Here is a 13,105-nt window from a genome sequence, read left to right as displayed (position 1 = left end):
CTCACTATCCGAGCGGATTTCGAAGGGTGCCTTGTATTTCCGTGAAAGAGCCCCGAAATTGGTTGTCTTTCTTGAAGAACGGATAGGTTGTGGTGGTAGCTCCTCTTGAAATTCTTGCTCATTAGGAGGTATGGATTTTTTCTTGGAGGCTCGGCTTGCTCTTGTATTCCGAGACATTGTAGAGGAAGGAAAAGGGTGTTTGAAAGTGTATTTAATTTTGAGTTTGGCTTAAAAATGGTGGAGATAGAGCTTGGAGAATTTTGCTAGAAGAAAGAGAATGGAGGTCTTGGCTATGGAGTTTTTGATAAATGGGGAAAAGAATTTGGAGAAGAAGAAGTGTTGGAGTTCTTTTTGGGGTAAGATTTGAAAAATAGGAGAAGAGGGGTGGAGATCTTGCCATGTCATGAATCTTTGTGAAATGCTTTTCTAATTTGAAGGCCAAGATTAAAACACCTCATCAATCCAACTCCCCTCAACACCAACCAATAGGAACATTCCAAAAATTCAACCAATAGGAGCAATTTTAAAAAAAAATCACCCCCCCCCCCTTTAAATGAGGTGAGCTCGAATCGAGCTCACCTCTTTGAAAGCCAAGCTCGATTCGAGCTTGGCAATCTGGTTGCCCAGATTGCCAAGCTCGAATCGAGCTTCCCTTTTAAAAGGCCAAGCTCGATTCGAGCTTGGCAATCTGGTTGCCCAGATTGCCTAGCTCGAATCGAGCTTCCCTTTTACAAGGGGAAGCTCGATTCGAGCTTGACAATCTGGGTAACCAGATTGTCAAGCTCGAATCGAGCTCTCCTTTTTCATGGGGAGCTCGATTCGAGCTCCCTATTAAGAAGGGAAGACTTGATTCGTTTCTTGGTCTCTTCTTCTTTTTTTTTTTTTTTTTCATTTTTCGCCACACCTACGCACCAAAACCAAACACACCGGCGTTATCTTGAACAAAAAGACATAAAACTAACAAAAAAAAAACAACATCTAAACAATCTAAAGAAGGTAAAACAACAACAAAAACATTAAATCGAACCTCTTGGGAATGCCTCCCAAGTGCGCTTGTTTAGAGTCGAAAGCTCGACCGTCTCACGGTGGACTCATGTAGGATTTGTGAAAGATATCTCATCTTCCACCCGATTCGTCAAGGGTCCAAGATATGGTTTGCACCGGTGGCCATTAACCTTGAAAGTTTCACCCTTGGAATTCTCCAATTCCACCGCACCGTGATTCGCCACATTCCGGATTTTGAATGGGCCACTCCAACGAGATTTCAATTTTCCCGGAAACAACCGCAAGCGTGAATTGTAAAGAAGTACAAACGAACCAACCTCTAAGACCTTTGGGGAGATGTGAGCATCATGCCATTGCTTCGTTTTCTCTTTATAGAGCTTGGCATTCTCATATGCCATGAATCGGAATTCATCTAACTCATTCAATTGAAGCAATCTCTTTTCCCCCGCCTTCTTGAAGTCAAAGTTCAACTTCTTAATAGCCCAATACGCTCTATGCTCAAGCTCTAGAGGAAGATGACACGCCTTCCCATAAACAATACGGAATGGTGACATACCAAGTGGAGTTTTGTAGGCCGTCCTATACGCCCACAATGCATCATCCAATTTCAAAGACCAATCTTTCCGGGATCCATTCACCGTCTTCTCGAGAATTCTTTTCAATTCACGGTTCGAAACCTCAACTTGGCCACTCGTTTGGGGGTGATAAGGTGTGGCGACCCGGTGATGCACATTATACTTCCTCATAAGAGCTTGAAATTGCCGATTGCAAAAATGCGAACCACCATCACTAATAACCACTCTAGGAGTCCCAAACCGATTCACTAGCCGCTTAAGAAAACTCAACACCACTTTAGCATCATTAGTGGGCAAAGCCTCCGCTTCTACCCATTTCGAAACATAATCCACACATACCAAAATGTATTGGTTTTTGAATGAAACCGGGAAAGGCCCCATGAAATCTATACCCCATACATCAAATATTTCCACTTCTTGAACCGAAGTCAAAGGCATCTCATCTCTCTTCGAGATGTTGCCTACACGTTGGCACCGATCACAATGGCCAACAAACTCTTTGGCATCACGAAACAAAGTTGGCCAAAAGAACCCGCTCTCAAGCACTCTAGCGGCGGTTCTAGCCGAACCATAATGTCCGGTCTCATGACATGAACTCAAAATGGGCATCATTTCTCCCAAGGACACACATCGTCTCAACATTCCATCACCACATATTTTAAACAAGAAAGGTTCGTCCCACAAGTACCTTTTAACATCGGATAAGAACTTCTTCCTTTTGTGGGATGTCGAGTCCGGAGGCATGACTCCCGATGAGAGGTAATTTGCAAAATCGGCATACCATGGTGTCTCCACTTCCCGAATCATCATAAGCGTTTCGTCCGGAAACCGCTCATTAATCTCCTCACCAATAGGAATTGGTTCCGGATTCTCAAATCTCGAAAGGTGATCCGCCACCACATTCTCCGTACCCTTCTTATCTCGGATTTCTACATCGAACTCTTGCATGAGAAGAATCCACCGAATAAACCTAGGCTTTGCATCTTGCTTAGTGAATAGATACCGTAAAGCGGCATGATCGGTGTATATGATGCATTTCGACCCAAGCAAGTATTGTCTAAACTTATCGAGAGCAAAGACAACCGCCAACATCTCCTTTTCGGTAGTGGTATAGTTGAGTTGTGCTCCCGCCATAGTTCTACTAGCGTAATAGATCACATGCACCCGCTTGTCCTTTCTTTGCCCCAACACGCAACCCAATGCTTGGTCACTAGCATCACACATTAACTCAAAAGGCAAACTCCAATCCGGAGATGAAATAATGGGAGCGGTCACAAGTGCCGACTTTAGCTTCTCAAAAGCATCTTGACAATCCCTTGTGAAGTCAAACGACGCATCTTTTACTAGCAAACTTGTCAAAGGTCGAGCAATCGACGAAAAATCTTTAATGAAGCGCCGGTAAAAACCCGCGTGGCCCAAAAATGCCCGAACTCCTTTGACCGTAGTTGGAGCGACTAATTTTTCAATAACCGCCGTTTTTGCCCTATCCACTTCAATTCCCGCCTCCGATATCCTATGCCCGAGTACAATGCCTTCATCCACCATGAAGTGGCACTTTTCCCAATTTAGCACTAAATTTGTCTCCACACATCGTGCTAAAACCCGCCTTAGATTCGCTAAACAACCATCGAACGAATCGCCAAACACGGAGAAGTCATCCATGAACACCTCCATAATATCTTCAATCATATCGTTGAAGATTGAGGTCATACACCTTTGAAATGTGGCGGGTGCGTTGCATAGTCCGAAGGGCATTCGCCGGTATGCAAAGGTACCGTAGGGGCATGTGAAGGTCGTCTTCTCTTGATCTTCCGGGAGGATTAAGATTTGATTGTAATCCGAGTACCCATCAAGGAAACAATAAAACTTGTGTCCCGCTACCCTTTCTAACATTTGATCGATAAATGGTAGCGGAAAGTGATCTTTTCGGGTTACCTCATTGAGCTTCCGATAATCGATGCATACACGCCAACCGGTTACCGTCCTCGTGGAGATTTGCTCTCCTTTTTCACTCTCCACCATCGTCATACCGCCCTTTTTAGGAACACATTGAATGGGACTAACCCACTCACTATCCGAAATCGGGTAGATTATTCCGGCGTCAAGGAGCTTGACGATCTCTTTGTGCACTACCTCCTTCATATTCGGATTCAATCTTCGTTGCCTTTGAGCCGACTTCTTTGACTCGTCTTCGAGATTAATCTTATGCATCACAATTTGAGGACTTATTCCTCGAATGTCTGAGATTTGCCAACCCATTGCTAACATGTGCTCTTTCACCACTTGCACAACCTTCCTTTCTTGATCCTTAGAGAGCTTGTTCGAGATGATTATCGGCAAGGTTTCATTCTCCCCAACAAAAGTATACCGAAGGTGTGGCGGAAGCGGCTTCATTTCAACTTTCGGGGGCAACTCCGAAGATGGTGGAGTCACACCATTGCTCTTATCTAAACTTTCCGGCTTCGGTTCATCCTTTCTAGTATACTCATCATCCCCCGACTCGGAATGAAACGAAACTTGAGATATTTGTTGAGGACAAATTTCTACCCTCTTTGCTTCATTCAACAATTGCACATTCTCCCGGAGTTGCTCTTCCACAATCTCATCAATCACATCAATTCTCATGCAATCCTCCTCCTCGATGGCATTCCGCATCACTCTCTTCATATCAAATTCCACACTTTCCTCATCAATTCTCAAGGTGAGCTTGCCGGCATGAACATCAATGAGAGCACGCCCGGTGTTCATAAAAGGGCGACCAAGAATCATAGGACATTCTTTATCTACCGCATAGTCTAGGATCACAAAATCCACCGGAAAGATGAATTTATCCACTTTAACGAGCACGTCTTCCACTATCCCATATGGCTTTTTGAGAGAGTGATCGGCAAGTTGCAATACCATCGAGGTGCGCTTTACCGGTTGATCACCAAACAAAGACCTAAAAAGAAACAATGGCATCAAGTTAATACTTGCCCCAAGATCACACAAGCAATTTATAGCATTCATATTTCCTATAGTACAAGGTATAGAAAAACTCCCTGGATCCTTAAGCTTTATTGGTAAGTTGCTTTGGATTATGGAACTACAATGCTCCGTGAGCGGTATTGTCCCATCTTGCTCCCAACTACGTTTGTTCATAATTATGTCTTTCAAGAACTTTGCATATTGGGGCATCTCCCGAAGTGCATCCGCCAAGCTTAGATTGATTTGCAATTTCTTGAAAATCTCAAGGAACTTGTGAAATTTTTCGTTCCCTTGAGCTTTCCTTAACCGGCTTGGGAATGGAACCGGTGGCACAAACGGTGGCGGCGGTGGTGGCCTCACATAGGGCTCTTCAACCTCGATAACCACTTCCTCACATTCCTTTGGTAGTTCTTGGCTTGAGCTTGCTACATCAACAACCACTTGAGGCTCATCCTCCTCAACAACATGCTTCTTCCCATTGGCTTTCTCAAGGTTTCTCCCGCTTCGGAGCTCTACCGCCTTAACTTGCTCTCTAGGGTTGTTTTCCGTAGTGGATGGCAACCCTCCTTGAGGTCTTCCTTGAAGCGAAATTGCCATTTGAGAAATTTGAGTTTCCAAATGATGGATAGTAGAAGCTTGATTCTTCTCCCTTTGCTCCATTTTTTCTAACTTCTCTAGCACTTTGGAAAGCACATTTCCCTCATCCGTATTCTTTTGTGGTTGGAATCCCGGAGGGTGTTGAGGTCTACCACCATAGTTGTTTCCTTGCCCTTGATGGTTATGATAAGGGCCTTGATAAGGACCTTGTTGTTGGGGCCTATTTCCTCCTTGGAAACTAGGACCCGCTTGTTGATTTGCTTGCACATTGCCTTGGCCCTCTTGATTCCTCCATCCGAAGTTAGGATGGTTTCTCCACCCCGGATTATAGGTATTCGAGTAAGGATCATTCCCTTGACGTTGACCTCCCACATAATTCACTTGTTCGCTCCAAGTTTGACCCATGGCATAGCACTCATTACTTCCATGATTGAAATCTCCGCAATGCTCACAACCTACTTGGACATATGCAACCGGAGCATTCCGTGGACCCACTTGCTTCTTCAAGGCATCAACTTGACTTTGTAAAGAGGCATTCATGGCTTTCATCGCTTCAAACTCCTTGGATTGGTCAAGTGTCATTAATGCCTTTTGAGCCGGTGGTCTTCTCCTTTCCGAGGACCAAGTGCTACTCACCATAGCCAATTTTTCAATCAACTCATTAGCCTCATCAAGCGTCTTTTGCATCAAAGAACCTCCCGCGGCCGAATCAATGGTAGATCTTGTGATCTCACCCAAACCATTATAGAATATTTGAAGCACATGTTCCCTTACAAGCCGATGATGAGGTACGTGCCTTTGGAGATCCTTGAACCTCTCCCAAGTTTCATAGAGAGATTCCCCCTCATATTGGTAATAATCAATGATGTCCTTTGTCAACTTCGCGGTTCTCCCCATCGGAAAGTACTTGTGAAGGAAAGCTTGAGCAAGATCCCGCCAATTGTGGATAGATGCATTAGGAAGTGATCGAAGCCACAAGCTAGCCTTGTCTCTTAGTGAGAACGGAAACATTCGAAGCTTGATTTGATCGGAGGTGACATTATGGAGCTTGAATGTGTCCAACACTCCCAAGAACTTGGCTATGTGTTCATTCGGATCCTCACTTGGTAACCCAAAGAATTGGCACCGATTCTCTAGGAGTTGAATCGTGCTAGGCTTGATCTCAAAAGTAGCCGCGGTGACCGGCCTTGCAAAACACCCATAGGTAGCATTATCCACATCCGGGAGGAAGAAATCCCCCAAAGTTTGTCTTTGTGCTTGATGGCCTTGAACTTGAGGGTGATTGTCCCCTTGTTGCTCTTCCTCATAGTTATCATCCCCACGTTCCATGATAACGGGTATACAATTTTCCCTTCTCACACTTCTTTCAAATCTCCCGAGGTTGTCTTGAAACGGTTCTAGTGGAAGATTGGCCCTTCGTGTATTGTGCATACACTATAGTTGATCTCCTACACAAACAACAACAAGCAAACCACGCGTAAATCCGGAAAGAAGCAAAAACAATAAAAGTGATAAAAAACAGAAAATAAAGCTAACTCGACCGAACAATAACTAATTTCAATCAATCAATAAACACTCGTCACTCCCCGGCAACGGCGCCAAAAACTTGTTGGGAAAAAACCCCAACTTGTAATAGAGTGGACCTAAGTCCGAGTTATCGATCCCACAAGGAGTGAATTCAAGAGTGATTATCGATGAGAATGAACTTAGTTGCGATTCAATTCGTTTAGCAAGAGAATAAGTGTTTTTGCTTAATAACTAATCAACCAACTACTAACAACTTACGCTAGTCTAGGAATTAACAATTTACTAATTTAAAGAAACGAATAAACACTATAATAATTAACGAAATTCAAGTGATAAAGAGGTTTGGGAGCTAATAATCCTCTTAGGTCATGCAATCAAGGGTATCGGGTTTAGGGTTCTAAACGAGGACCGAGTGTTCTAGACCGCAACTCCCGCTCTCTCGAGCCTCAAGGAGCTACAAAACCGCAACTAATCGAGCTTAACCTACTCTCGTAGCACCAAACGCAAATAGAGGCAATTAACAAATAAATCACAACTCATAGGCCACCTAATTACTAACCCACTCTCATGGTGTTATTAATTAAGTCTCTAATTAATCAAATCCAACTAATAAACCCTCTCTCAAGGTGAGAATTAATTTAAGAACAATACTTAGGTAGCTAATCTAAGCAAGCTTTAGGTTCCTTAATTAGAACAATCAACACAACCCCAAAACCCTAACCCAATCATACACAACTAAGATTCAAATTAACCCCCAAACATGGGGTTTAGCCAACCATGGCTAAAACAACAAACATCAAGCAAATAGAATAATAAATCATTGAGAGATAGATCTAGTTACCTTTGTAGAAACCCAAGCCAATAACATTCAAGAAGATAATACTTCAATAATAAAATGAGAATAAATCTTCAATAGAAAAAGCTTAAGTATTCAACAATGGAGGGAAATATGAAAATCTGGAAATTCTATTGAAGAAGGTAAGGACTACACTTGGGGATTTCTAAAATTAGGAGAAGATTCAAAAGTACAAAATAGAATAATGTCTAGCAAAATCTTCTATACCTAAAATAAAGATAAGGCCCCATATATATAGTACTTACAAAAGAAGGAAAAAGACAAACATTCAATTACACATGTGTTGGGCCCAAAATAGCAAATTAATAAAGCCTTAATGCATCTTGAATTAAGATTTCCCCATTCCAGCAAGCCCAAGTTCGAATAGAGCTCCTTGGGCTAAATGAGAAGCCCGATTCGAGCTGCCATTTTCTGCTCCAAATCTCGATCTTCAAACCTTCGTAACTCGGTGTAGAAATGTCCGATTCAGTCGATTCTTGAACCGTTGGAAAGCTCAGGACGTCTACTTTAACTTTCATGAAGATCACGAGTTCATTTGAGGCTTCGAGCTAGTCCAAATTGGTCAATTAGTGCCCCGGGGTCAGCTTTTCAGATTTGCAAATGAGCTTCCGCATCGCTTTTGTCGTCTTTTCCAACTTTTGCACTAAAATGCTTCTGCAATGCTCCTAAGTACCTGAAATACTAAAACACGTAATAAGGCATACGAAATACCATAAAACCGTGATAAAACGTTAATAAAGCATGCGGAAACGACGCTAAAGATAGGAGTAAAAATACTCCTATCAGGCTTCTAACCAGGAACAATATATTCAAGTGGGAAGTTATTCCAACAAATGATTGTTGTTTTGCAATTGCAATATTAAGTTGTGAATCATTTGTTCTTTGATTGCCTTTACTCTCAGGCTACCTAGAACACATTATTAACTTTTCTAAACATTAACAAACACGGTTGAGTTGGAGAAGAGAAATGAGCTTCTTTATAAAAAGAGCAAAAGGAAAATTCATATTAGCTCGAATGAGAAAGCTTGCTTTTATGTGCCTCTATTTACTATATCTTGCTGTCTATAAATGATGTGATGTTCAATCAGAAGAAGATAGAAGAGAAGTATATTGTCTACAAGATTAAATTTTGTTAGTTTGTGTGGAGTTAGGATGTCTTTCATTTGTATATACAATAGTTTTGACCTTCTTCAAGTTTAGGATGTATCTCAATTCTTTGACAATAAATTTGCTCTCTTTTGGTGATTGACAAAAAAAATTAAAAGTTATAATTGACATCAATATATATGTTTTATATTTACTTAATGTACCAAATTCATGTTGAGTTTAATTTTATTAACAATAAAGGTTTTCATATATTACATCTACTTTTAAATAACCTTTCACTTAAAAATATCATCTTATTCATTCTAAAAATTGTTCAAAAAAAATTCTTTTTTAGAGTTAGTTATTTTGGACTGAAAAATTTACTTCTTCCTCCGCCATCTCTATATATAAATCTAAATCTAAATTTTTATTTTATTGTTTCACCAATAAAAAATTTGCTATCAAATTTTTTTATATATTTTTGGTACAAATGTTTTTATTTGTTTGTTGATTTATCGATTAACATGTATTGATCCATAGTTCAATCAAGAAAATAAAATTATTTTGCGAACTTACATATTATAGAATATTAGTTGGTCAAAATTTTTACAGTTTAATTGAAAATCGAATATGTTAAAAATCAACGAAAATTGTGGTTGATTGTCAGATAAATAATGTGTTCTATGTCTAGTAACGTGTTCCTGACAATATTTATATTGCGTTTAAGCTTGATCTAACATAATATTAGGATTGATAATCTGTTTCACTGTGTCATAAACGTATTGTGTATCCATGTAATATATAGATATTTTCCTAACTCAATTCCGTCAAGTAACTAATAGTGTCAAAATTTAAACGTAATACATTTATTTAACAGGTTAACATATGTCACATTGTCTAATTTATTTTCTTAAAAAAAATTATAATACATCGCTATATACACAAAAGAAGGCCTAATCACTCAAAAATCCCTCACCTTTAAACTTTTTTTCAATTCCACCCCGACGTTGAAAATTTGTCAATTTTACCCACTTTTGAATTTTCCGTTTTCAATTGTACCCTAATATTTTAATTTTTGTTAATTTTTTTACTTAAATGATGAAATCATTCAATTAATTAAGTTTAAACATGAAATTAATTTTTTTTTTATTAAAAAAAGTACAAATAAGTCCTTTATTTTTAAAAACTAACTAAAAACCATAATCAAATTAACACTAATTTAAATTCTTAATTAATTTAACTAAATTTAAATAAATTTTAAAAATATACAGTTAATATATGCGAGACATGAAGAATGTTTTAAACAAATTTCCAAACGCAAAAGACGTTAATTTAATTTTTTAAGGTACAATTGAAACACAAAAATGCAAAATAGGGTAAAATTGACAAAATTTCAACGTCAGGGTATGATTGAAAAGGGGCTAAAAGGTCGGGGTTTTTTAAGACATTAAGCTCACAAAAGAAATCCATTTAATCTATTTAGTAATAAAAATATATTTAACATGTTTATTCATAACATGTTTAACATATTTTTTTAATAAAATAAATATAATCAAACAACAAAACCTCCTAAAAATCACATACCTTCATACGACATACAATAAACTATAAATCCGTCAATTAATAAATAATTTTCACTATTCTAAAATTTAATAATAAATATTAAATAAATAAAAATGCAGTCTAATTATAAAATTTCCATTATCTAAACAACTACATTCATTATATGTTAGGGTTAAATGTTTTTTGATAATTTGAGGAGGGGAAAGCTCTTGTGGAAGGAATCGAACACACGACCTAGTAGTTTATTGCTCAGTGCTTATACTATTTGAGATATAGCTCATTGATATATTAGGGTTAATTATTATTATCCCATGAATTTAGATTCGAATTTCCTCTCAGTTTTAAAAAATCACTATTCCCCCTCTTTTTTATTTTTTAGTTTGCTAAAACCTCCTTTAAACCTCAAATGTGAGAGAGGGAGTAGCATTTTTTAAAAACTCATAAAGAAACCAATATTTAATATGCTATTTAATTGTGCCATAAATATGTTGACTTGCTCATGATCGAACATTATATAAATTCAACTCGAATCCGCTTAATTTCATATCGTATATGATAACAAATTGTGTGAGAAATTATCAGCCCTCTATTATAGGCTTAATACATAGTTTGACCCCTGAACTTGTACCCTTTTACCCATCTAACCTCTAAACTTAACGTCTCACCTATCGAACCTCTGAACTTGTTAAATAATCCGATTTGACCTCTGAACTTGATAAATATGTAAATATTGAACCCTTCGTGTCCACCTGTCACTTGAAACATTACAGAAGAAATTGTGTACGGAGGGGTTCAATGTTTACGTATTTATCAAGTTCGGACGTCAAATCGGGTTATTTAACAAGTTCAGGGGTTCGATAGGTGAGACGTTAAGTTTGGGGGTTAGATGGGTAAAAGGGTACAAGTTTAGGGGTCAAACTATGTATTAAGCACTCTATAATATATCTATTTAAAGAAACAATAATAACTTTCTAAATCATTAAACTAATTAATAATTTATTATAATATGATAACAATGGAAGTAAAAAAAAATACAAGTTTCATATCAATTATGCAGTTGGACTATAATCGGAATACAATCGTTCAAATCAGACTAAACTTAAAAAAAGTTAAAAAATCTTAAAAAAATTAATTTTTTAAGAATCATCAAGTCTTCTAGTTGATGTCGAGAAACATATGCTGATAAATTATTTACTCGTAAATCGCACCAAAAACGTTAACATCGAAAGAAATGCATACGACCACACATAGGTGACCCCACTGCAAAGTATTTTAACATAAAAAATCACAATCATTATGTATCAAAGAAGAAATCCACACATGAAAATATCTTCAGGTTCAAAGATATATGTATCCAAGGGGAAATCAAAATTATTAAACGTTTTATTTTCCTTTATACAATGACAAGTAACAACTCAATTTGCCAAAAATCAAATTATTCTAAACGTGCTTTAGATAATTAACTAATGTCACCTCCCTTATGGCCTTTTTATACAGTTAGGAATGAAAAACCTAAGATATGCTATATCCTAATGTTAATTACTATAAAATTTTAATTTTTTTGCTAATCTTTATGTTTTAATATTACATTTAAACCTTCATGATGTTTGCAAAAATTAATTATTGTCTCCCACTGCTAAATAAATGAATTAGGATTTGATTAAAAAAGAATTTGTAACTTCATCATTACCGGTGATTTTTAGTAAAATTAACTAATTTTATTTCTAAAACGATACTAATAGAAAGTATTATTTTCTTATGTTAAAATATAAGCCTGCTTCAAAAAAATCCAAATACTTTCACTTTTTTTGCAAATCTAACTAGAACTTTTAGTTTCAACAATTTTAGTTTGATTTCAAAAAAAATTAAATTAATTTAGCTGATTTCAGTAACTGTTCAATTTAACGTGAATTTTTAATAATTTAAATGATGAATTAAAGAAATTCATGAATATATTAATTTAGCGTTATTTTTACATATGTAACATCTAATAATTAATTTTCAAAATCTAATGTAACATGTTAAATGTTTAAAACAGGGCTACAATTGCTGTCAATTTTTAGAAGCTGGACTAAAATTATCAAAATTAAAATTCTGGTTAAATTTAAAAGGCTGAAGGTACAAAAAAATCCCTGAAATTTTTCAGAAAGTATAAAACAGCCCTTCAACTATTTTTGGTACAAAACGACCCTCAAACTTTTAAAATTGAACAAAAAAACCCTTCCGTCCAAAATTTCAGTTAACTGACCAATTTTATATTTATGATTTTTTTAACTATTCCCACCCTCTTCTTCATTTAAATATCAATAATTAAATAATATTTAAAATAAAATATTTATTAAAATAAATCGAAATACAATTAAACGAATCGAAACCTAATTAAACACTTCGAAACCCGATTAAATCAACCGAAATCTAATTAAACACTTAGAAAAATATTGAAATCCAATCGAAATTATTATTTTTTAATTTTTTTTTAAATCTCAGCCGGAGGAGAAATCTCTGGTCGCCTGCCGGAGAAATCTCCTCCGGCGGTCTGTTCCTCAAGAACAGACGAGATTTCTTTTACTTGATGTCTGCTCTGAGTTATGTAAGTTGGGAATTTGCTTCAAAATTGAAAGAGTCGAAATCAAGATTTGATGCTGCTGGTGTAAAACTTATTGCAATTGGCGTTGGTACTCCTAATAAAGCTCAAATCCTGGCTGACAGGGTAATTCTTAATTCATTCATCAATGTTTGCTTCCTTTTGATTTTATGTGTTCTCTTGTTTAGTTATTTAATGAAGCTAAAAAATTCCGCTTCCTACTCGCAAGATTATATTTTATTTGGAAAATATTAGAAATTGTAGGTGTATTCAGTTTAATTCGATGTGTCTTTTTCTCCGACCGGCTACCAGAGATTTCTCCTCCGGGTGTGGTTTTAGAAAAAA

The 13,105-nt window shown here is 37.1% G+C and overlaps 1 non-coding gene across 1 annotated transcript; it reads left to right on the top strand.

Annotated features, from left to right (window-relative positions):
* Positions 1 to 5,919: 5,919 nt before the first annotated feature.
* LOC126666363 (small nucleolar RNA R71) lies at positions 5,920 to 6,026 on the top strand. Its single transcript, XR_007637867.1, has one exon. It is a non-coding gene; the product is annotated as a small nucleolar RNA R71 (small nucleolar RNA).
* The last annotated feature ends 7,079 nt before the right edge of the window (positions 6,027 to 13,105 follow it).

The sequence above is a fragment of the Mercurialis annua genome, linkage group LG1-X (genome assembly GCF_937616625.2).
Source record: "Mercurialis annua linkage group LG1-X, ddMerAnnu1.2, whole genome shotgun sequence".
NCBI classification, from domain to species: Eukaryota; Viridiplantae; Streptophyta; class Magnoliopsida; order Malpighiales; family Euphorbiaceae; genus Mercurialis; species Mercurialis annua.
This window is presented reverse-complemented; position numbering and strand designations above follow the sequence as displayed.